A 25974-nucleotide genomic window follows, 5' to 3' on the forward strand; every position below is an offset into this window, starting at 1 on the left:
TTTTTTTTAATTAAACTTCTTTTTAATGTTTATTAATTTTTGAGAGACAGAGTGTGAGTGGGGGAAGGGCAGAGAGAGAGGGGACACAGAATCTGAAGCAGGCTCCAGGCTCTGAGCTGTCAGGACAGAGCCTGACGCGGCGCTCGAACTCAACAAACTATGAGATCATGACCTGAGATGAAGTCGGACCCTCAACCAGCTGAGCCACCCAGGAGCCCCAATCCTGTCCTCTTTTTTGGCTTCTGTCCTTTTCCAATGCTTGGGTCTTTGCTACTCTGTGTTCAGAAATTCTGACCACATCATAGAAGCTGGATTATATTATGTTTTTTAAAGTTTTACTCTTAGTGGTTATACCTTAGGCAAATGTAGTTCCACTGAACAAAGTATGAATTTTTACTAACTTGGGCAACTCTCTAATTGTCCAGGGTCGCACCTCAGGCATTCAAGCATGTACTCATGCTAACTCCTTGATCTCTTGTTAACTAAAATCTGTCTGCCTGGATATGAGTTGATAGTCTATAATCTCTTTACTCACATATATCAATCATATTCATTAACTTAACTGAGACCAAGTTTAGAAACCATTGAAGTATCACACAACTCTTGCATTCTGAAATAAACTTTAGCTCTATGCCCCATTCTGGATCCGATTTCTAAATCATAGAATTCTTCAATCATTTTTATATCTGCCACTTCTGTTCTCCCTGTGAACATTTGGTTTAGGGAACAATGTGATTGATTCCTCCATGGGGAACAAGCAAGTTGCCGTCTCCTCTGTGCTTCCATAGCGCTTTGTACTTATGATTCATATGTCTTTTATAGCACTTAGACATGCGGACACAAAATGATGGCAATCCAGTGTGAGATTTCCCCACTAGGCTGGGAGCTCTTCATGGCTGCCTTGAGAGTATAGTCTGCATGCTTATGCTGTCACAGCATGGGGACACGAATGAGTGAATAATGATACCTTACCCTTATTCCTCCTGTGGCATTCATACTCATCCACCAAGGTGATCTGTAACAGACCACTCCGACAGAGCAAAGGAATAGTCAGCAAGAATCCAATCTGGGTATCTGTGATGAAATTGATGTGGGGGAAAAAAGCAAACTGTCATTTTGACAAATATGTGCCAAAGAAAGCATTCTGATCCAAATCATTAAGGGAATACTATAGAACCACAGGAAATGCAAAATGTACGCTCGCCAGCTCCATTCTATTTTCGATTCCTGTATAGGCTAGCTCACAGGTGACCACAGATGAATCTTTGCCTGAGTCTTCCCAAATGTCCCCAATTATTCTAGCTTTCATTTTCCTTTACCATTTAAATAAAGTCATCTTTTTCCTTTACTATTTAAATAAAGTGATGTGGCCAATAAGAAATTTGTAGCCTACTGCTAGAACTAAGGAGCTAAATCAAGCAAACGTCTTTTGAGAAATTTTCTGGACTGTCTTTCCTTCTGTAGTGATTTGGTAATGGCGTGTCTATTAAAAGATCTGGGTGTCCTCCCTTTGGTATGGGGACACGGAGCTGGCCGTACTGGGTGGAGCCCATCCCTCACTCCATTTGCAGGACAGGGTTAGACTCTGTGTGAGTTCCTATTTGGGATTCCCAGACCCCACCCTTGAGGGACGTTCTAGGTAGTCCTAGGATATGCAGATAAACACTGAGGTTTCCTGCAGCTTATGATTTAAACTCCACCAAGAGAGCAGTAGTAGAGAGAATAAGAAAGAAACTGGCCTGACTTACATGGGAGCCTTAGGATTGCCATTTGGGATGAGATTTTGGAGTCTGAAATCTGTGGATCTAGAAGAGGCAGAAAAAAGAAAGAAAGGGAGGTGCAGAGGAGGACATGTCTACAAAGCCTGTTTCTCCAGTCTCTTCCTTTCCTCAAAGGCTAAGAGGTTCAGAGAAGCAAGCTGGCTAATTATGAGGGAAATGAACATGCAAAAAGGTAAAAGCAACACAAGGTAGAGAGTACTATGGGAGATGGCTGATCTCCACCGGCTAGAGAGGTCAGGAAATGCTATCCAAGCAGAATGGGGCTTGAACTAGGTCTTGTGGACAAACTTAAAGAAGTAGAGGGCTGGCCTGAGCTGTAGTTGGAAGATGGGAGGCATGCGGCATGCCTGTGGAGTGTGGAGAAGGTCTGGCTGAGCTGGGGGGAGGGCTCGGGTAGGCAATGCATGGAAGATGAGTTTTGAGAGGTGAGTTGAGCCTGGTTGGCAGAGTGCTTGACTGTCCAGCTAAGACCTTGACGTTTTACCCTAAAGGTAGGGGCAGATTCAGGTTTTGTGGCTTTTGAAGCTCATAAAATTTGGAGGTCTCATTCTAAGAAAAAGAATGCAAAACTGTGAGAACCAAATTGCCAGGGCTCCTTGTAGGGGCCTTATGCAAAGGACAGGCCAAGAGGCTCAGGCTTCGTTAGCTTCACTATAAATGAGGAGCCCTTGAATGTTTTTGAGCAGTGGGTGTTCAGGGCTGGATGCAGTTAGAATTTTGGGGAGTGCCCAGATGGGTATCAGATGAGTTGGCAAGCTTCAGATGGGCTGTATTGGATTCCTAGAGTTGCTGGAACAAATCACCACTAACCGAGAGGCTTGAAACAACAGAACTTTATTCCCTCACAGTTCAGGAGGCCAGAGCTCTGAATTCAAGGTGTCTAGGGCTGGTTCCTTCTGGAGGCCCTGAGGGAGAAACCAACCCTGACTCCCTCCTAGCTTCTGGTGGTAGTTGACAATCCTTGGCTTGTAGACCTATTACTCCAATTTCAGCTCCAACTTCACCTTGCCTTCTTCTCTGTGTCCTCTCCCCTTCTCATAAGAACAACTGTCTATGGGTTTGGAGCCCACCTGAAATCCAGGATAATCTCATTGCAAGATCTGCAAAATAAGGTTACATTCACTTGTACCAGCAGCTCAGGACTTGGATTTATCTTTTACGGGGATGCCATTCGACCCACTACAGGCACTAACAAAAACGACTGCACCATTTAGCACTTGTGTCTTTACCACGGCCTTAAGATCTCTTGCTGTCATGCACTTGTATCCTGTCTGAGTCTTGACATCTTGACCGTGAGGCCTTGGGCGACTCACTCAACTCCCCAGGCCTTAAAGAAAAAGAGGCGATCAGAAAAAGAGGTGATCAGCCTAGATTCTCACATGTTGCTTCATATTAGAATTTTAAAACCTTGTTCAGGCCACATGCCATAGTAAACAGAATCTCTTAAAGTAATGCCTAGGCATTAGTTTAAGCAAACAAACAACTCTTTAGGTGATTCCAATGCACAGTGAATTTGAGACCAGAGCTTCTCAGCTGTAAATGTGCATGGGAGGAATTTCAATGGGGAAGATTTTGTGAAAATGCAGATTCAGTGGGTCTGGGATGGGGCCTGAGACTGCATTTCTAATGAGGTCCTAGGAGATGTAGATGCTGCTGGTCCAAGGACCCCACTGTGTATGAAGGGCTGGCATGACCTCACAGCACCCAGGTGCTTACCCTGATTAGCTCCCCTGCTGTGGGACATTTCCAGTGTGTTATGGAGTAACATCTGTTACAGGAAATAGCTTTTGCTGAGAGAGAGTTCAGCTTGGAGGTGGTTTACATATTGGGAAAGGCCGTATGCTACAGATAAACGGACTCTGAGTCTAATGACATTATTTAAAAACAGTTGGACCAAATGAAAGTAAGCAGCCAGCCCTGTGCGCCATCCGTCGCGGGTCCGGAGTGCTCCTGTTTAGTATAACAAGTGTTAATACGGCCTCCCTATAGCCTCTGAAAAGGGACGCTGCCCTTTCAGGAAACCAAATGCCAGAAAAGCAGGGGGAAGGATGTAAACAGTCTCCCACTTTAGATTTTAATCTGTCAAGTATTGGTACTGCGAAAGCAAACCTCTCCTTAGCCCGGCTTGGGGGCCTGGGCTGTGTCAAATTTAAGTCATGCTGTGGCAGGTGGGGAAGAGAGACAGGGTCCATGGCTTTCTGCTCTGAATTAAGTCCACCGGAGCAGACCTGAGAGAGGCTCACCTGTGCTGAGACTGGGCCTAGATGCTCAGCAGGGAGCCTCACCTACAGCAGCATGTTAGAATCACCTGGGGAAATCCAGATGCTACCCGGACCCACACCCTCTCCAGGCCAATTAATACCAGGTTTTCTGGGGAGTGAGGCTTGGGCAAACGTATGTTTTAAATCTCTTCAGATGATTTCAGCGTGTTCCAGAGATATTTCCTAGTTTCTCGGGATGGCCAGTTTGTAGGAGACTGCACAATTTATCGGGCACATACTTATAGTGCCCACACTATGTATATAGTGCTCAGTACAGGGAATATGACAGAGAGCAAGATAGCTTCTCTTCTAGCCCAGAAAGCAGATGGAAAACAACAAACAGGGAACTGATAAATTTCAGTTGTAATTAAGAGCTATGGAGGTGAAGTACAGGATGCTACAAGAACATATTATGGGAACGATCCCAGTCTCAGAAGGCATCCTTGAAGAGGTGACATTTGAACAGAGTTCTGGAAGATGAGTAAGAATTATCTAGTAAAAGAAAATGGGGGAAGAATGCTCTGGGTTAAGGGAGCAGCCCCAGGGATTGAAGGAATTGAGGAGGGCGCAATGTAGGAGGGAGAGAGTCAGCCACTTGAAGGTGGAGGGCCAGGAGCCTCCAAGGGCATGGTGAGAATTCGGTGTTTACTGTTTTATTTGTTTTTATTTTTTTTAAGTTTCTTATTTATTTTGAAAAAGACCGACAGCTCGAGTTGGGGAGAGGAGGAGAGAGAGAGAGAGAAAGAGAGGCAGAGAATCCCAAGCAGGCTCCCCACTCGGATGCTCAACCAACTGAGCCACCTAGGCACCCTGGTGTTTACGGGTTTGTAAATGCATAAATGTCTGCCAGAGGTTTTATGTTCCCTCTTTACCATGAAAACTCCTCCAGAAAAGAGCACTTGTGTCTTCTAAGTTTGTTCTTTAATCTTTTTTCTTTTTTCACCTTCTTGCACCACCTCTCATTGCTGAGAGTTCACAAAGGGCCCTCAACTACATACCATTTATTTAATTCTTACAAGGCTTAAGAATAAATCATTGTTGGGGCACCTGGGTGGCTCAGTCAGTTAAGTGGCCAACTTCAGCTCAGGTCATGATCTTGCGGTTTGGTTCATGGGTTCGAGTCCCTCATTGGGCTCTGTGCTGACAGCTCAAAGCCTGGAGCCTGCTTCAAATTCTGTGACTCCCTCTCTCTCTGTTCCTCCCCTGCTCATACTCTGTCTCTCAAAACTAAATAAATGTTAAAAATTTTTAAAAAAAGAATAAATCATTGTTCCCAGGAGAGCTTCAATTTAGAGAAGTTCTGCTTCTTGTCCAAGGTTGGCAGTGAGCAGGGACTCTTTCTGTCCCCTCCCCCGTCCCTCCCTCCTTCCACCTCTCCCTTCTTCCTTCTTCTCACTTTTCTTTCTTTTCTTACAAAATGGAATTGGAGTATATACACTATTTCATAACCTACCTTATTCATGTAACACAATCTCTCAGGATTTTAGTCATATTCTTAAATATTCCTCACAAACAGGATTTTAAAACATGATGGCATACTCTTCTGTTATTTGGATATGTAATAATCTTTTTTTTTTAAATGTTTTTATTTATCTCTAGGAGAGAGAGAGAGAGACAGCGTGAGCAGGGGAGGGTCAGAGAGAGAGGGAGTCACAGACTGGAACAGGCTCCAGGCTCTGAGCTGGCAGTCAGCACAGAGCCCGACGCGGGGCTCGAACCCACGAACCGCGAGATCATGACCTAAGCGAAAGTCAGACGCTTAACTGACTAAGCCACCCAGGCGCCCCTTGGATATAATAATATCCAATTAATATAAACTAATAATCTAGTTTGTAAGTCCTGTGTTACTGGAAATCTGTTTTCTCTGAGTTTCCTAAATGTTCATTGTTTTCTGCAGCTAATATCCTTCTATGTAAATTTTTGAGGACATTTTCGATCACTTAAGAAAAAAATTATCAGTGAAATTACTGGGTCAAAGGCTATGTGCAATTTAAAAGTTTCTTATATGTATTGCTAAATTGCCTCTCAGTCTGATTGAACAGATTTAAATTCTCATCTGCAGTGTATGAGATTGACCTGGGGGAAAACATTTCAATTAAGCAAGGCCAGTTGATCTGCAGCGCTTTGGTTGCTGGGAATATTTATTTATTTTGAGACACACACACACACACACACCATACACACACACACACACACACACACACACACACACACACAAAAAAGCTGCATGCTGGTGAGAGGCAGAGAGAGGGAGAGAAAGAGTATCCCAAGCAGAATTCTGTCAGACTGTCAGCATGGAGCCCAATGTGGGGCTTGAACTCATGAAATGCGAGATCATGACCTGAGCCAAAACCAAGAGTTGGATGCTTGACTGAGAGATCTCTTTAAAAAAATAAGTACTCAGAGATGAGCTCTGAGTTATGTATAGAAATGTTGAATCATTATATTGTACATCTGAAACTAATATAACACTGAATGTTGATTATACTTCAATAAAAAAGAAAGAGTTCTAAATACAGCTAACACAGCTGTTCTTCTTTAAGATTGTCTGGACTATTCCAGGCCCTTTTATATCCATATACACTATGGAATAATATTGTCCTATGATTTTTAAGGCTAATTCCCATTTTTGGACAGTTTCATCAATATTTCCTATTGTGATTCATTATTTGAAAAAAATTGTACATAAATACCCATGGACATTCTTATTTTTGTTCTTAGTATAAATTTCTAGGAATTGTCTTCTTGAGCCAATGATTAGGCATATTTAAAGGTTTTTCAAACAAATTTCAAAGCGCTCACCTTGAATATATGAGAGTGCCCCTTTCCTTACATTCTTGCCAACACTGGGTATTACCTTTAAATTCTTTTCTACAACAGGACAGACGTAAAATACTGTTCTATTATACTTCTAATTTGCATTTTATTCTTACTACAGAAGGTGAAAAATTAATCATGTGTTTTTTGACTTTGAAAGTGTTTGTGAATTGCCAGCTTACATCCTTTGCTCATTTTCTTGTTTTTAAGTTCTCCTTATTGTTATACTCATCACAAATATTATTTGTACTTGTTTTTCAATTTCATCTGTTCTTGTTTTTTTTTAAAGAATTGCAAACATTTTATTTAGTTATATCTATTGGTCTTCTCCTTTCCTTTTTTGGTGTTAAGCTTAGAAAAACTTCCTTTATGTTAAGACCATATTCATCTACTTTATGATATTTATGTATTATTTTATAATAATTATGAAAATCATTTTCTTCCAGTCATTTTTACATGTAACTCTTTAATAAGCTTGGAGCTTTGGATAAGTTATAAGGCAGAGCTATATCTTTATTTTTTTGTTTCATGTTATTAACATGGTATCATGCTGTCAACATGACTTAACACTGGCAATGTGAACTTGGTCACCTGGCCAAGGGAGAATTTGCCAGTTTTCTACCCAGTAAAGTTATTGTATTCCCTTCCATCCTTTATTCTTGGGAACCAAGTCCCTACGTCCAACCACTCTAAAGGGGATAGTGTTTAATTCTAATTAAATTAGAATGTTTCTGGTGTTTTGCTGTTATGATATCAACTCTTGGCTTGATATATTCTTTATCATGTTAGAGAAGTATCTACATGAGTCATTAGCCACTTGAATGATAGTTTAGGAAAACAATGAAAACATTGAGTAGAGGAGAAAAAAGAAGAGCTTTGAGGATATTAAAACAATATTGGATGGAAAGAAACCCTACTCCCTGCATTAACTCAGAGATGGCTGATCTGATCTAGTGATAAGCCTGATATCTAGATACTGAAAGTAGTTGAGTTTTAATTCAAATCAGGAAAACAAATGGTTGTCTCATGAAAGTCTAAGCTTCATCAGTGAAGATCTATGAATTATTCCTTCTTTGTCTCTACAGGGTCTAAAAGACTATACATTACAGGAGCTCAATGGGTTTGTGGAATGCAATCGGATAAGCTGGTAAGTTTATTATCAATCTCTAGAAGAACCTCTTGGTTTTCATGCATGTAAAATGTATTCAAGCCACAAATGTACTGCCTGCTACTTCTAACTTTTCTTTAAAAAGAAAGCCACATCCAAAGGATTTGAATAGACTTTTATCCCAAGATACATAAATGGTAAAGAAGCATATGAAAAGATGTTCAACATGATTAAGGAAGTGCATTTTAAATCCACAGTGAGATACGACTTCATACCCGTTAGTGCAACTAGGGTAAAAAAGAAGGAAATAACACGTGTTGGTAAGAATGTGGAGAAACTGAGATCCTATATGCTGCTGGCAGGAATACGAAATGGTGCAGCTACTTTGGAAAACAGTCTGGCAGTCCCTGCACAACCCGGCAATTACACTCCTAGGTATATACCCAAGAGAAATGCAAACATCTGTCCACACAAAACTTGCACAAGAATATTCATAGCAGCATTATTCATCAAAGCCCAAAGTGGAAACAATCTAAATGTCTATCAGCTGATGAATGAATAAATAAAATGTGTCATAGCCATGTAATGGAATATTGGACTACAAGAAATTAAGTACCAATACATGCTACGACATGGACAAATCTTGAAATCATTATGCTAAGTGAATGAAACCAGTTGCAAAAACCCACATGTGGTATGATTTCATTATATAAAATACCTAGAAGAAGCCAGTTCACAGGGACAGAACGAAGATAGTTGGTTGCCTAGGACTGAGGAGCTTGGGGAGAAATGGAGAATGGCTGCTGATGGTTGTGGGGGTTTCTTTTCAGACTAATGAAAATGCTCCAAAATGGACGATCATGATGATTGCGCAACTCCGTAAACATACTAAAATCTATTGAACTGTGCATTTTAAATGAGCGAATTGTATCTCAAGAAAGCTGTTATTTAAACAAAGGAGAGAAAGCCAGATCTTGGAACATGGCTCCAACTTAGACACACAGTAAGAGCAGAAACCAGGCCAGAAGTTAAGTGAACAATATAGGAGTGTGGGAGGTAGTTACGAAAACACATGATGTCATAATTACTCTAGGGCTAAGGGTCTGTTTTCATACATGGGGAGGAGAAAGTCACCTCCTTTGTGATGATTGCAGGGACCTAGCATTTAGGCCTGAAATTCCATTAATATGTATCCATTAGAAATTTATTTCTTAAGGGGCACCCGGGTGGCTTAGTCGGTTAAGCGTCCGACTTTCGCTTAGGTCATGATCTCGCGGTTCGTGGGTTCGAGCCCCGCGTCGGGCTCTGTGCTGACTGCCAGCTCAGAGCCTGGAGCCTGTTTCAGAGTCTGTGACTCTCTCTCTCTGACCCTCCCCTGCTCACACTGTCTCTCTCTCTCTCTCCTAGAAATAAATAAAACATTAAAAATTAAAAAAAAGAAAGAAAAAGAAATTTATTTCTTTAGATGACAAGTTTGAAAAGCAGGTAGTCCAATAAACATCTTGGTGTAAATCCATAGGTGAACTCTTTCTTTTCTTTTTTTCTTTTAAACAGTTTATTGTCAAGTTGGTTTCCATATAACACCCAGTGCTCATCCCCGCAAGTGCCCTCCTCCATGCCCATCACCCCCCCTCCCCTCCTCACACCACATCTGCCCTCAGTTTGTTCTCAGCATTCAGGAGTCTCTCATGGTTTACCACCCTCCCTCTTCCCTACTATTTTTCCCTCCTTCTTCTCCACCATGGTCCTCCGTTAAGTTCTTCCTAATCCTCCTATATGTGCAAACATATGGTAGCTGTCTTTCTCTGCCTAACTTATTTCACTCAGCATAACACCCTCAAGGTCCATCCATGTTGCTACACATGGCCACATTTCATTCTTTCTCATTGCCATGTAGTATTCCATTGTATAGATAAACCAAATCATCTTGATCCATTCATCTATTGATGGACACTTAGGTTCTTTCCATGTTTTGGCTACTGTTGAGAGTGCTGCTATGAACATTGGGGTACATGTGCCCCTATGCATCAGCACTCCTGTATCCCTTGGGTAAATTCCTAGCAGTGCTATTGCTGGGTCATAGGGGAGTTCTATTGTTAATTTTTTGAGGAATCTCCACATTGTTTTCCAGAGGGGCTGCACCAGAACTCTTTCTGATTGATGACTAGGGAGAGCAGATTCAGATGGAGGAGCAGACCAGCCTGGGAGAGAGTGGGCTGTGACAGATGACAGCCTGGGGGTGTTTCAGGGAGCTGGTGGGGGGTGCAGCTGAAAAGAGAGGCCAGAAGAGGTCCCCACAATTTAGCCAGGGTGGGTCCTAAGGGCAATTTCTATTCTCAGTCTCTGCTCTAGCCAAAACTCATAGCCTTTGGAATGAAGTCTTGTGGTTCAGTCTGTCTCGAGCATTCCCTATCAGTTATCACTGGGCCTCAAGTTTTTCGTGTCTTTGGCTTACTTTAGAATTCCAGAATTTTTGCAGCCCTCTTGGAGGGATTAAATTGCACTTACTCTTATTGCCTTATCCTTTTGGCCATCCTTTGGTACCATGCTGCTATAAACACAACTGTTTCCTGCCTCTGCTGTCCCTTGGAATTACTCCTCAGAGAAAGCTCTTGCAAGGTCTAGTCAACAGGTAGCGCTTCAGACTCTTAGTCAAATGCAAGCGGTGCCTGGTTTTATGCCATGATGGATGACCCTCTCAGCTCAATGACCCATCTAACAGGGCTTTGCTGTCACAAAAATACATTACGTGTAGATTCAAAATTGCTTACAAGCACTTGGAGGTTGGCCACACACTGCTGTGTCACAGTACACTGACCCAGAACCACCTGGTTGCACAAAACACACATGTGCATACTCTGTAGAGGTGACCAGTCCAGGATTAGCTTCTCTTGTGTCTCATATTAAACCTGTATCTTTTCAAATATGCAAAGCTGGATTTGGGTTTTCCAGCAAGTTTTCCTTCCTCTTCTGGACTACAGATTTATCTTTTAAACAAGGGGACTGAGTCTCATGTTTTTCTCATGTCCAAGAAGGTATCCATGGACATGATTTAGGATGAGAAAGTCTGGTCTCTCTAATAAGAGTGTGAGCTTCAGATTAGAGATGGTACACATGTCTTAAAGGGGTTCCCCTTCACAGTAACTGACAGTACTTGTCTATTACAGTTGAGTATGGGAGGAAAGAAGAGAAGGTTTCCAAGCTACCTCTTACTTTCTAGAATTAAAATATCACTCTCCTGGTTGAGAACTCCTAATCTAGCTCTTCTAGGCCCAAAAGAAGTGCTCAAAAAGGTACCTTTGATTAATTGATTACCTGTATTTTGACCCTGTACTTGTATTATTTTGTACAGTGTGTGCCTCAAAAGCATTCTTTGATAACTTTTTGGTTATGATCTTTGGCATTAGAGAAATGGATATCTCCCCCAAATATCCCATTCTTCATTCTCCTTTCTTTCTCTTGGGACAGCCCAAGATGCTGGCAGATACCTCCATTTGGTCACTTGAGAATCTGGAATCCACTTAGGGCCATTAGTGCACCAGCAGAAGGTGGTGATCTGGCATGCTGGCCACAACCATATGTATTTAATTGCATAGGGATCACGGAGATCATGGCCTCTCTAGTAATCATTGTGGGAGGGGTAGCAGAGTAAAACTTTCTTCTCCTTAGTCTCATGCCCCCACCAAATTCTCTTTTGATGAAACAAGTCGGCCAGACCCATGACACCCCATTTGTCTGACACATCCTTCCCTCCCTGCTTGTATACTGCTGCTCCCTCCTGAGGGCATGGGCTCATTCAATCTCTCCTGACACCAAGGCCAGGCAGAGAGATGGAACTCAGACAGTGAGACTAATGGCTTAGCTCCCCAAGCACCTGGACGGCAGCCAGGGCTCTGGACACATTCCACGGTGAGGCCATTCATCTCCTTCAGGGGTGCTTTTGCTAACCCAAACATCTGAGCAAGGAGATTCATCTTATCTTACTCCCTAAGACAGAGAGTAGCTGGGGCACTGTTTCCACAGTGCCATCTGGTAAGATCCAGCTGGGAGCTTATCACAAGTGGAGACCTAGGTGGGTAGGCAGCAGCAGCTAGGGAGTGAAGGAGTCTAATAGTCATGGAAATCTACTATGTGTTATCTAGGTCACCCCAACAAATCAGTCAAAACTCCTACAGAAAACTTACTTTAGCCTCAGAGCTGTCCCCTCAACTCCAAATACCCAAGGTTTGTATCATGCTCAGAAATATACTTTAGGGAATAGAGGGAGCATGTCAGGAAGAATAGGAAGCAGGTACAGCTTGGTGGAAGGAGGGGTACTTGCAGTTCCTTTCCCATGTCCCTCAGTGGCAAGCCCTGGTCCAGGTGCATCTTTGGGAGCCCTTAGTAAGAAGGGCCAAACAGAGCCACAGAGTGTGCCCAGGAATTATGGGCTTCCCAGGAAGATCTCCTTCCTTTTCTTCCTCTTGTCATTCAAAAGCTTACACTGGCTTTGGGGTGCAAAACAGGGATACACTCCCTGTCCTTAAAGAACTCCATTTCCAAAAGGAAAGGAAAGAGACAAGAGCTAGGGGAAAAATGATGGTCTTGGAGTCAGAATACTTGAGTTCTTTTTTTTTTTTTTTAAATGTTTTATTTATTTCTAGGAGAGAGAGAGAGAGAGAGACAATGTGAGCAGGGGAAGGTCAGAGAGAGAGGGAGTCACAGACTGAAACAGGCTCCAGGCTCTGAGCTGGCAGTCAGCACAGAGCCCGACGCGGGGCTCGAACCCACGAACCGCGAGATCATGACCTAAGCGAAAGTCGGACACTTAACCGACTAAGCCACCCAGGCGCCCCTGGAATACTTGAGTTCTGAGTCAAACTCCACCACTTAGGAGCTTTGTGTCTTAGAGCAAGTTACTTAATACTTCACTTCTTTGATCTGTGTTCTCAACAACGTACTAGAGAATGAGAAGTAATTTGTGTATATACTATAGAGGAGTTCAACAAATGATAGCTTGTTCAACTCCTTGGCTTGTATTCAAACCAGACGTGATACAGGTGAGATACTGACAAAGTGCTCCATGGTCATGCAGTCAGTGAACGGTGAATCCTAACCTGAATGAGTGCATTCCAAAGTGTGAGGACTGTGGTCTTAGTTTTCAGAAGTTGTATTGGTCACTCTGATGGTAACCCTTCATGTTGAACAAGGCTCCTCTGTTTTTCTTTGGGAAATGCCACAAGGGGCCATGTTGCTCGTGGAGGATTGTGGATCCGCGAATCTGTTCTGTATTCCTGGCTAAATTGTAAACTTCTTTACTGAAGGAATTCAAGGCAGGACTTCTTTGCTGATGATAGGAATGGGGGCCCAAAGCATGAAATTCAGGCCAAACCTTTGTTGGGTCCTCCGGAAGCATGCTGGTGTTATGAAAAGACCCCCATTCCAGAGGAGCACAGGTACCTGGTGCTCACAGCAGGACCAGGCACCAGGCACCAAGGTTAGCCTGGTCTTTGCTGGCTGGGGCCCATGGAGGTCTTGGTCAGAATGAACTTGGGACTGTGTAATGCTGAGTCTCTACTTACATCCCTGAGTAAGGATGGACAGCAAAAGTGCTCATCTCCAGGGCTTTCCACGCGTTCTGCCTCAAATAAACTTATATCTAGGAGTTGGATCTTGGACACCAAAACCAAGGTCAAGTCTTCTTCCTATAAGCAGCAGCTTTTGATACAACCAGATTATAGGACACCAAGAAAATGTGGACAATCCCTTGGGGTTTCTTACAATAATATTCTCTAATGTTTGTGCAGAACTTAATAATTCATAGATCTTCACAGTTCTCATCAATGAATCCTTACAAAGTCATTTGTCCCCCAACTTCCCTGTGAGAGCACAACAGAGGCAACATGATGAGGGCTGAAATAACCCAGGGATTGGTGCTGAGTGAATGTGGGTCTGTATCCTCCTTCTAGTTTTAATAGCTGTGACCTCGGTAAATTATTAACTCTTCTTTTTTTTTTTAAGTTTATTTATTTATTTTGAGAGAGATAGAGATAGCATTAGCAGAGGAGGGGCAGAGGGAGAGGGAGAGAGAGAATCCCAAGCAGGCTCTGCACTGTCAGCACAGAGCTCGAGGTGGGGCTCGAACCCATGAAACCATGAGATCATGACCTGAGCAGAAATCAAGAGTTGGACACTTAACCAACTGAGCCAGCCAGGCGCTCCAGTTATTAACTCTTCTTCTAAGTCTCCATTTCCTTATCTGTACAGTGAGGNCTTCACAGTTCTCATCAATGAATCCTTACAAAGTCATTTGTCCCCCAACTTCCCTGTGAGAGCACAACAGAGGCAACATGATGAGGGCTGAAATAACCCAGGGATTGGTGCTGAGTGAATGTGGATCTGCATCCTCCTTCTAGTTTTAATAGCTGTGACCTTGGTAAATTATTAACTCTTCTTTTTTTTTTTTTAAGTTTATTTATTTATTTTGAGAGAGATAGAGATAGCATTAGCAGAGGAGGGGCAGAGGGAGAGGGAGAGAGAGAATCCCAAGCAGGCTCTGCACTGTCAGCACAGAGCTCGAGGTGGGGCTCGAACCCATGAAACCATGAGATCATGACCTGAGCAGAAATCAAGAGTTGGACACTTAACCAACTGAGCCAGCCAGGCGCTCCAGTTATTAACTCTTCTTCTAAGTCTCCATTTCCTTATCTGCACAGTGAGGATTATCCCCAGGTGGGGATTAAATGGCATCTGATACACCAAGTGCTCATAGCACTGGGCATAATGTGAGACTTTCCTCCCTTTCTGCTTCTGCCAACCTCGTTCCTGCTGCCTGCTCTTTCAGTTCGAGGCTACCTGGTACCTGAAATCAGGGTGATCCATTGGTGAGGTTTTCTGCTTGTCTCCTTTGTCTGCAAGACCAGCCGTGGGACTCTAGGAAAGGTCTGTGGTGGGGTCCAGGGGAGCTCAGGTCTTTGATGTCCTCTGTCCCTCTGAGGTATAATGAAGGGATACCTCTAGTGCCTTATCCTATAGGGATAAGAGGGTGGGCCATGGAGACAAGCTGGGGTCACTGTCAGCTGTGAAGAGGGAGGTAGCAGTCGCTCAGTGTATGTCTTTGTGATGAATATCTACATGGCATGGGTGGGGCAGGGCAGGCAGGCTGAGACTCGACCTGCATGGAAGAGTGGTGGAGAAATATGAGGTCAGTTACTGCGAGCCTCTGGTAACAATGTTTTTGTCATCTGATCAATATATAACATAGTTTTATGGATTTCTGTTTTTTTTAAGTTTATTTATTTTAAGAAAGAGAGAACATGTGTGCGAGTGAGCAGGGTGGGGCAGAGAGAGATGGAGAGAGAGACAGAATCCCAAGCAGGCTCCACATGGTCAATGTAGAGTATGGGTTTCTGTTTACAGACACTTTATTCAATATATATTGTTGACTCATTAACACTGAACTCTCGATCGACAGCACTCTAATTCTTACCTGTTAACACACATATTTTTCTCAAGTCACAGCACCGTCTTCTTGTGCTTAGGAACCCTGGTCAGCTCTTCAGTACCACCCTTGGGGGCTACTGTGAAATCACCACCAAACAGCACAAGAATATGGCACTAAATAGACCACAAAAAGGACATTTGTTACAAAAGGGCAGAGGTCCCCTTGTTTGACCTCATCTGGGAACATGCTTACAGGGTGCCTCAAAATTTCTACCCCATATTGTGTCCACAAAGGATCAGGAAGGCACCTACTATTGATTTGGGGGTTATGACTGATTTTAAACTTTTTTTTTTAATGTTTTATTTATTTCTGAGAGAGAGAGACAACGTGAGCAGGGGCGGGTGAAGAGAGAGGGAGACCAAGAATCCGAAACAGGCTCCAGGCTCTGAGCTGGCTGTCAGCACAGAGCCCGATGTGGGGCTCAAACCCATAAACCATGAGATCATGACCTGAGCCAAAGTTGGATGCTTAACTGACTGAGCCACCCAGGCACCCCGGGTTATGACCAATTTTAGAGTAGGTAAATCTGCAAATATGGGATCTATGAATGATGAGAATCTGCTGGACTTTTCCTTCCACCTCACGTCTCCTATACATAAATGCTTTTTTGGAGCTAGTGCTTTAAGGAAGATAATCACAGAGTAGAGGGAATTCTTTTGTTTTGGAACTTGGCTGGTGATGTAGTACTTACTGGCTTCAATTTTAATTTTAATTTTGAGTTGATGAGTAATTTAGACCGTTCTCTTTCTTTGGGTTTGGGTAAACATTGATGCAGTCAAGCTGTCTCCTTCTAAGGTGTATGAGGACCTTCTAGGTCTGACACTCTGTCACCTTTCTTGCCTTATCTCCTTCCAGGTCTTTCACGATTGAGCTCCAGCCACATGGAGCTCCATCTCTTAGGCAGATGTGTATTTGCACATCTGGCTTCTGTACCCAAGCTCTTTCCTGCCTGGCTGGCTTCTCAAGCTCTATCACCCTGTGGAGTTTGACAGCGAGGCCATTCTCTCTGTTCTCCTTGACACTTTAAGCACACAAACCCATTTTTTTTTCTTATCTGTCTACCTGTTTGTTTTCCCCATAAGAATGTGAGCCCTCTGAGGGAGAGAACCCTCTCTCATCTTTGTTTACCAGTGCTTGGTAAGCAGCTTCACAAAAGCATGGATAGACGGAGGAAGGAGGGACACAGTATTCTCAGATATTGAGGTGAAAGATTACTCATGATCATTGAAAACACAGGAATACACTAATTAGAAAACATCAGAGGGCAAAAGCAAGGAAACGTATTTTCTTCTGCATTTATGTCACTGAGCCTCCAGTCTTGGTCACAAAGGTTAAAAAATTAAGGACTAATTTCTTGGAACTCATTATGTTCAGGAAAATAAGGTATAAGTTATAGACCCTTCATTTTGGACTTTACATTTCTGAGAAGTATATCTGATAGCAGGGGGCCATCAGACAGAAGTAGGAAAAGCACTAGACAGAGAGATTGGACTGTGTACCCAGTGCAGGTCATTTCACCTCCTAGGACCTCAGTGCCGGCACTTGACAAAGAAAAAATGAAGAGATTGTACTAGAATTTTAGGGTTCTGCTGATGTCAAAACTTATTTTGGCAGTACAATGGATTCCTCCCAGTATCTCCCCCTGCTTATTTTTTCCTCTCTAGGATGAGGCATGGCCATGAAACTTGGAACTGATAATCAGTGTGTTTTCCTCTGTTTGGTTCAGGGATGGGCACCTGACTAAAGTTCACCCTGTAAGATTCATATTCCTTCACTGGGGCTAGTAGTCTCAACAGACACTGTATCATCTCCTGGTATCAATTTTCTCCATCTTGTTTAGTAATAGAACTCCCAGTTCTTAGCTGGTCTTATAAGTGTAAGGATAAATACTACATATCCAGCCTTCCTTAGAGCTAGGTATGGGCATATAATTAAATTTGGCCGAGGGGATATAAGAGGATGTATCATATATTACTTCTTCAAAGTGTCCTTAAAGAAAGGGGGGCAAGCTTTTTTCTCCCCTTCCTCTTCGTGTCCTGTTTCATGCTGGTTAAGTACAAACAAGATGGCTGGAGCTCAGGCAGCCATATTGGACTATGTATTAGAAGCCACTTGTGACAAATAATAAAATAATGAAAAAGAAGTGTGTATTACTGATATTGTAGAGTAATATCCCTGGATTGCTTATCTCTGGTTTTATCTCTGGTATTTCTTTTTATGGGAGAGAATGAACTTCTTGTTTAAACAATTGCCATTTTGAATTTTCTTTTCCGGTAGACTAACCTGATTCTAACAGAGAGAGAGAGAGAGATTGGGGAAGAGAACCACTGGGCTTTTGAGGTGATAGAATGGAAGCCTGAAACTTGCTACCACATGGAAAGGGTTTCCTGAATGAAGCCAATATAGAAGGAAGCAGAGTAAGAAAAGAGTGCCTGAGTCCTGCTGATGTGGTTTAACCCCCTGCATCTCTGGCTGTGCTTGAAGCCTTTTAGCCTTTGCCTTTTTAGTTATGTGTGTCACTATTTTGGTCTAAATGTATTGTTTTGTTTTAAACATGTATTTACTTTTGAGAGAGAGACAGAGAGCAAGTCGGGGAGGGGCAGAGAGAGAAGGAGACACAGAATCCCAAGCGGGCTCCAGGCTCTGAGCTAGCTGTCAGCACAGAGCCCGACATAGGGCTCTATCTAACCCACGAACCTTGAGATCATGACCTGAGCTGAAGTCAGACGCTTAACTGACTGCACCACCAAGCGCCTCTTGGTCTAAATGTATTGTTGTGTAAATTAGGGTCTCTGTCTTTTGTAATTAATAGAGTCCTATTGATACAAACAGCAAAACCACTTCTTCAAACAGAATCTTACTCAGAACCCCAGTTGTGTTTCATTCATGCAAGTGGAGACACTGGAGCAAAAGCAGGCTGGGAGATGGAACTCAAGATCTTTCAAAACTCCTTGTTCTTCTCACAGCACAGTCTGGAAGACATTCAACTAGATGATTCTGCAATTCTCTGGAAGAACACAGCTAATTCTATACCAAATGTCTACTCCTTTCCTACAATCACTGCAAAGGCAGTTATTATATTGATGCTCCTTTTCAACACTTTCCCCGCCCCTTCCTTTGTTAGTAACGCTAACAACAAGCGGCCACCTTGGTTGAGCCAAACAAGCCCAGTCTTCCCTCAGACTTTCCGGCACATTCAGTACCCTGGTCTTGTGAACTCATTCTGAATCAAGATTTGGCAATCAGGTCTGTTGCCCTTAAATAATTAATTCACTCATATTTTAACTTGTGAGTTTTGGGTTTAGGATTAGCCAGACCCACAGGGACATTAACCGCCTTCTAGTTAACTGCCACCACTTGGATCTTTGTGTTTGGGACTGGTCCGTGTGTCTGCCCTCTAGAACCAAGTTTAATTTGCAAGTGCTTGGTGAGATCTTGGGAAGGGGTCAGATTCTAAACCTGGATCCCACATTTCTGTTGCTGCAGGAGAATCTCTGAATATGGGATAAGACCAGCTGTACCCTCTAAGAGGCCTTATGGGAGAAGAGGGTGTGTCTATGTCAGCCTCCACTCTTGTTCACCTCTTTGGAGCAAGCATACTTCCCAGCTACACTGGATTGGGGAAGGGGTTCAGGAGTGTGTTCTTCCTCTCTGCCCAGTGAAGGGTGCCTCAGACCACTCCCGATCTAGGGAATGCTGATGCTCTTTGCCAGCCGAATGAGCATTTTCCTCTTGATGTGAGCGTTGTTGACATTTTCATCAGCAGCCCAGGCTCTAAAAGCCACATCTTGGCAAGAGAAGAGGTGAAAACTTACTCAAGTCTTTGCTCCAGGCGATCACTCTGGGATTCAGGGTTGAGTCTTTTCATCAGAGGCACAGAAGCCCTGAGATCAATGTACATAATTCTTTCCAGCTTCAGGGAAGAAAGACGCAGCAATAATAAGCCATTCTTTCCTTTTCCCAGGACTTATGTATGCCCTGGCTGCTGACCCAGAAAATTTTTAGAACTAGACTCTGGTATCAGATCAGAGGCTTCATAGAGTTTCCAGCTCCTCTTGTGAGAAGAGTGGTGTCAATGTAACCATCTTAAAAGCTGCCTTGGGGTCTGATCTAACCTGGTCAAACTGTTATTGCAGTTTTAGGAGTTGATGTTACACAAAAATGGTGAGTGCCTCAGCCCACACTGGTCAGTCTTAAAGGGATCAGAGACCAGCAACAAATGCTCCTCTCCTCAAAGGCAGAAAGATGTGTTTGCCTTTATAACAGCCCTTGAGCTGACAATCCTAAGTACCCTTTTTATTGTTTGTAAGTTTCTTTGCCTAATCAATAACAAAACAAGTATTTACTGGGCGCCCGTTTTGTGCCTGGAACCATTCTTGGTACTGAGAAAGTCTGGAGGAAAATGGAGGATGTTGTCTCTGCTCCCCAGAGAGGTTTGGGGGAGTGGAACATTTCTGCTATCTCAAATGGAGATACTGGGGTATTGTGAACCCCAGACCACAGTGGACATGGGAAAGAGAGTGGAGATTTTGGCTGCTTCAGGGTACAAGCATCACAGTGAGATTCACAATATCTCAAAGTTTTATTCTACGTTGGCATACTCTGGACACTGTCCCATCTCTGCAGAAAGGTTTGCCAGACTTTCTAGCAGGAATTTCAACTTTATGAGAACAGGGTCTTTATTGGCCTTGTTCACGTACGCCTCTGTGTCCAGTGACATGCCTGGGGAGTGGTAGAACCTTGATGAATGTTTGCCAAGTGAGAGAATTAATGAGAGATTGAAATGGACACTGGGATATACTCCACTATTTTCCCATGGGCTGCCTTTTCATTTATTTCTGAACAAGCCCTGGGGAGAAGATGACCTCTTTCTGCTACGTCTCTAAGAACTCGGCAAGGGTTCCAGGGATGCGTAAAATGTATCCCGGCATCTGGGAACATATTGCCAGACACATTTCCCTCAGTTGCTCATCAGAAGGGCCTTCTGAGAGATTTCCAGAAAACTCACAAGAGAAGTCAAGCATCTGCTTATCTTTGGGAGACATATGCATTCTTCTTCGTTGTCTCTAATGGCTGTTATCTGACAACGGTCTAGACTGTAGATTGCAACCAGGGTAAAAAGAAAGAGAATGAAATATTTCTTCAATTGGGGGTGGACACAGTGAAATATTCCCATTCCTGACCTTGGGGGCTGACTCTCTGCACAGTCAGCTAGAGGCCCCACAACTTGGAGAATGGGATTTGTCAGTGTCTAAGTGACATCCCGTCACAAGGAGGCTATATATTGCTTGGCTTGCACTAAGAATTTCTGCAATAAACTTTTCCATTTGGGTGAAAAGGGAGCAGGAAAAGCCTTTAATCTTGCCTTTTGCATGGTATCTGTGATGGGGTTAGGGTGATTGCTCCCAACTGCTTAGAGAGCATGTTAGTGGGATGGTGGGAGGTCGATTCCAGCCCCCGTGTGGATCCATCTCTAACTCTCTTGAAAAAAAACAAAAAAACTCCTTTTATCCCAAATCTCATCATGCTAGCATGCAGCCAAAAGTATATATATATTTTTGCAGTTTATTCAACATGTTGCCTCTTAGATCTTATATTAAAATCTATTTCCTTTCTGCAGGGGACAAGTTGAAACCAGAAAAGTTGCCTTGTAATTTTTTCCACTTTGATTCTGCAATTCTCAAAGGGCACCTCCAGGTCTGCAGTTGTAGTAGGGAGTTGTTCTCTGGGGGAGGAAGGGAGTTAACTCTATGTTTGCTGACCCGTGAGGGTAGGGGAGAGCACTTACTGTCTGGTACCATCCAAGCAGGCCAGGTCCCTCCTCCCTGCACAGCGTTGACTTGGCATCAGCAGAGTGAGTTTGAGGAGCACATCAGCCGTGAAAATTAAGTTCAATCAAACTCCTCCTTAATTGCTTGCATGAGCCAATGGAAACTGTTATCCGCTATTGTAGGCCCATACAATACATACAGTGGGCTCCCTCCACTCTGTGGGGTCTTCCAGCCTCCAGTGCTGTGTCCTGCGATCTCCTTGAGCATTAGTCTCCTAGCAATGGACACTTCAAGGCCAGAAGGGACTTAACTACCTCACCTGTGCCTGGAAAGCTCTGCTGAGAAAAGTACTCAATTTTTCCCAAGACTGCATTGCAGGCCTCACTCATTGTCAAGATGTTCTTCCCCATATGGGGCTGAAGTCCGTCCTGCTCCCATGCCTTGGTCTCTGATGGCTAGAGGAGCCCATTTGATCTAAATCACTCTTCCATGAGGAAGAGTGAGGCACTGATCAGAGACTCCAGTACAGGGACTATGAGCTTGAATGCACGCAAAGTCCTGAGAAGACAGCTGGCTGGATAGAGAAGGCTGGGCGGATGCTAAGTGGCTGGTGACAGACTTAGAGCCGGTGAGACATGAGAGTGACATGCTCCATTCCCAAAAGGGAGAGCCACTTCTCCTGCCAATCACTGCTGCATGGAAATGATTGCAACTTTTCAAGAGGAGATCAAAATTCAGATTTTTAATGTGAAATCTCTCTTTCTCAATCCTTAGCAAAGAACAGCAAAACCAAACAAATCAAGCCTCAGGGCAGGAACTGGCCTGCGAGTCTTCACTTTGCGGTGGGAAAAGGGGCTGCAGGCAAGACAGCAGTCTACAATTCTGAAATCTTTAAGGACCCCCCTCCCCCACCTCCATTGTTACTTTTGCTGTTCTGTTTGCTATGAATGGTTCACATGCGGCCCCTTGCCCTTCCATGTTCACATTCAGGGATGGCAAGGAAGGGGAGAGGGAAAGTGTCCCTTCGGAAAGCAGGTGGTGGGAAGGACAGCTCCACGTTGATGGTGTAGGGGGGAGGGCTGAAGGGTGAGAGAAAGCAGGCAGAGGACTGGCTCCTCCAGCAGGGGGAAGAGAGGACAGTGTGCCCGGCTAAGAAGAGAGAGGTCCCTGAGAGTCCCTTAGGCCAGAGAGCCCTGGGGCTCTCTGGAGTCTCAGGCAAACAGCTCCGCCTGGGAAGGGGAACAGCTTACCTTATTGGGATGAACAGATAGGGGCTAACTGGGCAGAGCTCTGGGGAAGGGGATAAAGAGGTAGGCTTCTTGGGCAGGTTGGGGGTGGGAAGAATGAGCTTACAGGGGAGGTGGGAGGGCACTGATCAGGCTTCTCTGAATCCAGAGCCCAAGGAGCCCGCTACAATATGAGTGCACGGGAAGGTTAATTTCTGTTTCCTTGCTGGTGCCTTGGTTAAGATCTCTCTCCTCTATGTCTATTGCATGGATGTGTGAGCATTCCTATTTTGCCTGTATACTCTGCACTGGTAAGCGCTTAATGCATGTTTGATGAATGAATACACCTGCATATGTGAACGCACATATGTCTTTGTGTGTAAAACACTCATGTTGTGTTGGTCACAGAGAAGATCTGCACACCCTCCTCAGGAAATCTGGAGTGTCAGCTCACCCAAAACTTCTTCTTTCATGTGGATGCACGCACCCCTCAGGAGACAGCTAAGAGCTGTTAGCCTAAGAACTTCTAGACAAGCAGGAGAAACTGTGGCCTTCCTTGCGTTAGCAGGGGGAAAGCAGACAGGAAGAGGTTACTGGGAAGTCATGGAATGGCTATCACCTTTGAGAGGGCTGAGAGCATGGCAGACACCTGCAGGCCATGGTGGGGACAGCCCAATCCCTGGGGCATTTTCTGAAGTCCCCTGAAGCCTGGCTCTCACAGCAGGCTGGAAGAAGTGCAATCACTTGGAAGGGCTTTGTTGGGCCTCTAAGCAGTGGACAGAGGTGGATCGTAGGAATAGAGGAGGCAATAACAGATACTTTCAGGAGCAGAAGGCCATCCTGCCGCCCAGAAGCCAATTTTAGAATTCCCATGGGCTCACCGTCTGGAGGCTGAGCCCAGACTCAAATTATGCTCAGGACTCTTGAGAGTGGAAGAAACAGACATGTCCATTACTATCTTACCATCTATTCACACATGCATATGTTTATGTGTTGATATATATTACATGTATAAAATGAATATGTTCAAAGTTCAGAATGGTCATGCTTATTTGCATGTGTATACTCAGAAATCATTTGATTGCCTTCCAGGAAGGGCTGAAGGGATGAGGCCTGGATTGAAAAAGTGTAGAGTTTTTCACTGCCTTTGGGGTAATCCTTGGATTTCCTCAACTTCTTTTTCCATTTTAAGTTTATTTATTTATTTTGAGAGAGAGAGAATGAGAGAGTGCAAGCAGGGGAGGGACAGAGAGAGAGGGAGAGCACAAGAATCCCAAGTGCCAGTGAGGAGACAGATGCAGAGCTCGAAGTCACAAACCCTGAGACCTGACCTCACCAATGACAAGACCATGACCAGAGCCGAAATCAAGAGCCAGATGCCTAACCGACTAAGCCACCCAGGTGCGCCAAGATTTCCTCAACTTCTGCTTCCCATTCTCTAATCAGTCTTCTTTCTTCCTCCTGAGAAAAAGGATCGCTAAATTTGCAGTGCATTCTTAAATTGTTTTAATTTAAAAGAAGATGGTGTTAAAAGCAAGAGGGAAGGGCATTCCCTCACGGAAGCTATCTATCTCAAGGGCATTTGCAATAGATGTTGACATTGACATGTACTTACTGATACTGAAACACGGCTTCTAATTGACCTTGTTGGAAAAAGAGGATATTTCAGAACTGCTGGCCTGGCTTCAATCGAGTTGGTGATTGGTCCTATGTGATCACCTGCAGTGCCTGCTCACCTGGGGCACTGAGCTGACCACTGTGGGGCGAGGGGCAGGACCTCAGGAGGAGGAGAGTCCTTCCCTGTCCTAGGGACAGCTGGCAGTGAACACGTCAGATCAGCCACGTTTGCTCTCTAAGAAGGAGTTCCTTTGGGAGAAAGCCATAGAAATTGTGCAAAAGAATCCCTAGCCACAAGGGACCGGCGAGGCAGAGCTCAGCCACAAAACGTGGGGCTTGAAAAAGAACAACCAACCCTCAAAAATGTAGTTTCAAGAATGTTGTTCACCAGGGACCCCACAAATTCCATAATCATATCTCTTCCCTGAGGCAAGAAATGGAAAACCGTGAGATGAGGGAGCGATTTGCAGCTTTCCCAGACAGATGGGCATCTCCTGGTCTCTCTTCTTCCCCACAGCATACAGCAGAGATCGCCCCCATATTTTGGCATTTAATTCCAGCATTTCAGAATATTCTCTGGTTGCTTTGTGCTCCTTGTCTTCCCAAATGACCTTGTGGCAGTTCTTCTCTCTTTCAGTGTTGTCCCTAAAGGGTTCTTTCTGAAATCCTGCCCAAAATCTAAGGAGACCCCTAGGCTGGGGCCCTCCAGCTGGTGTCTGGGGAGCACTGGGGGCCCTGGGAACCCAGGTGAACTTCAGGGTCATGACCAGGCTGGCCATCTGGTTCTATTTCCTGGCTTCTTCCACTGGGGTAGAGGCTGGTCCTGTCAGCACCTCACCCAGCTCACCACCCCACCACCTCTTTCCTGCCAGCATCTGCTGCACCTGATGCTCAGTCTGGCTTTTTGCCTGGAGCTCCCCAGCCTTCACGTCCCCGTTCTGCTGCTTGCTTGATGCTGAGAAGCACTGCTCTGCTTTGGAGGTGCTGCTGCGTCATCCTGCCCTGCTCTCTGGAATCCGACCTATGGGCATCAACTCAACTCAGATCCAACTAGAGTTGACAGTGCTCAATGAACTTGGTGGTTCTGACTCAGGCCCTACCTAGGCAAGGCCCAGACCTCCTATTCTGGTTAATTCTCTCCTTCGGCTCTGTCCCACACCTGTCCCGGTCCTCTCCTGCCTTCCTTGGAGCTCTGAGGTTATTGTCCCAACTATCATCTGTATGTAGGCAGCATCTTATAATTATTCCTAAAGGTCCCAGGCAAGTGCTGAGAAGTGAACACTATTTGTGAAATTCAACTGATGTCACCTGCAACATGAGTGTTTTCAGAGTTAGACGACAGTAGGTGTGAGACAGAGGGATTGCCACAGGGAGGAAGCTCTTGTCAAGTCTTGAGGCTGGCGATGCGGTGGGTGGGCAGACAAAGCAGAATCTTCCCCAGAGGGGAGCCCAGTAGGCTTCTACCCCCTCCTAGAGATGACTTGTGTCTCATCTGAGCCATACAGTGAAATAGCAACAGTATGGTTGTCTGCGTTTTGACCATCTGCAACCGCAAATCATTTGGGGGTGGTCCAAGAAGTGCAAATGTGACCTCCTTCCCTTCCTCCTTGATCCAGCGAGTTCTTCTCAGATCAGAATTTTCATGTCCTCAGCTGAATTTGATACCTCAGAAACATTTGGAAGAGTAAAAAAATGTTGAAAGAACATTCTCTTGTTTTCTGTTCACTGAAAACTTGAGAGACCACAGGAAGCATGGACCCTCAGCTCCCTGCTTCTGAATTGGGGGAAGACTCCTCTTTCCCATCCATTCCCATGAGGCTGGAGGCTTGGAACCTTTGCCTTAAAAGTAAAACACAGCTTTTTTACATACCTAAATTTACAGACATGTGATTATTAGTTTTCCTGTTATT

The 25974-nt window shown here is 44.2% G+C and overlaps 1 long non-coding RNA gene across 1 annotated transcript in view; it reads left to right on the plus strand.

Moving 5' to 3' along the window:
- Positions 1-25974, plus strand: part of LOC144239127 (uncharacterized) — a 50445-nt gene that overhangs the window by 18231 nt on the left and 6240 nt on the right. The window contains exon 2 of the long non-coding RNA XR_013337320.1: positions 7945-8006. This is a non-coding gene — a long non-coding RNA (uncharacterized LOC144239127). The remainder of the gene's footprint in view (positions 1-7944; positions 8007-25974) is intronic.

This window comes from Crocuta crocuta, unplaced genomic scaffold (genome assembly GCF_008692635.1).
Source record: "Crocuta crocuta isolate KB4526 unplaced genomic scaffold, BGI_CrCroc_1.0 scaffold177, whole genome shotgun sequence".
Lineage (NCBI taxonomy): Eukaryota > Metazoa > Chordata > Mammalia > Carnivora > Hyaenidae > Crocuta > Crocuta crocuta.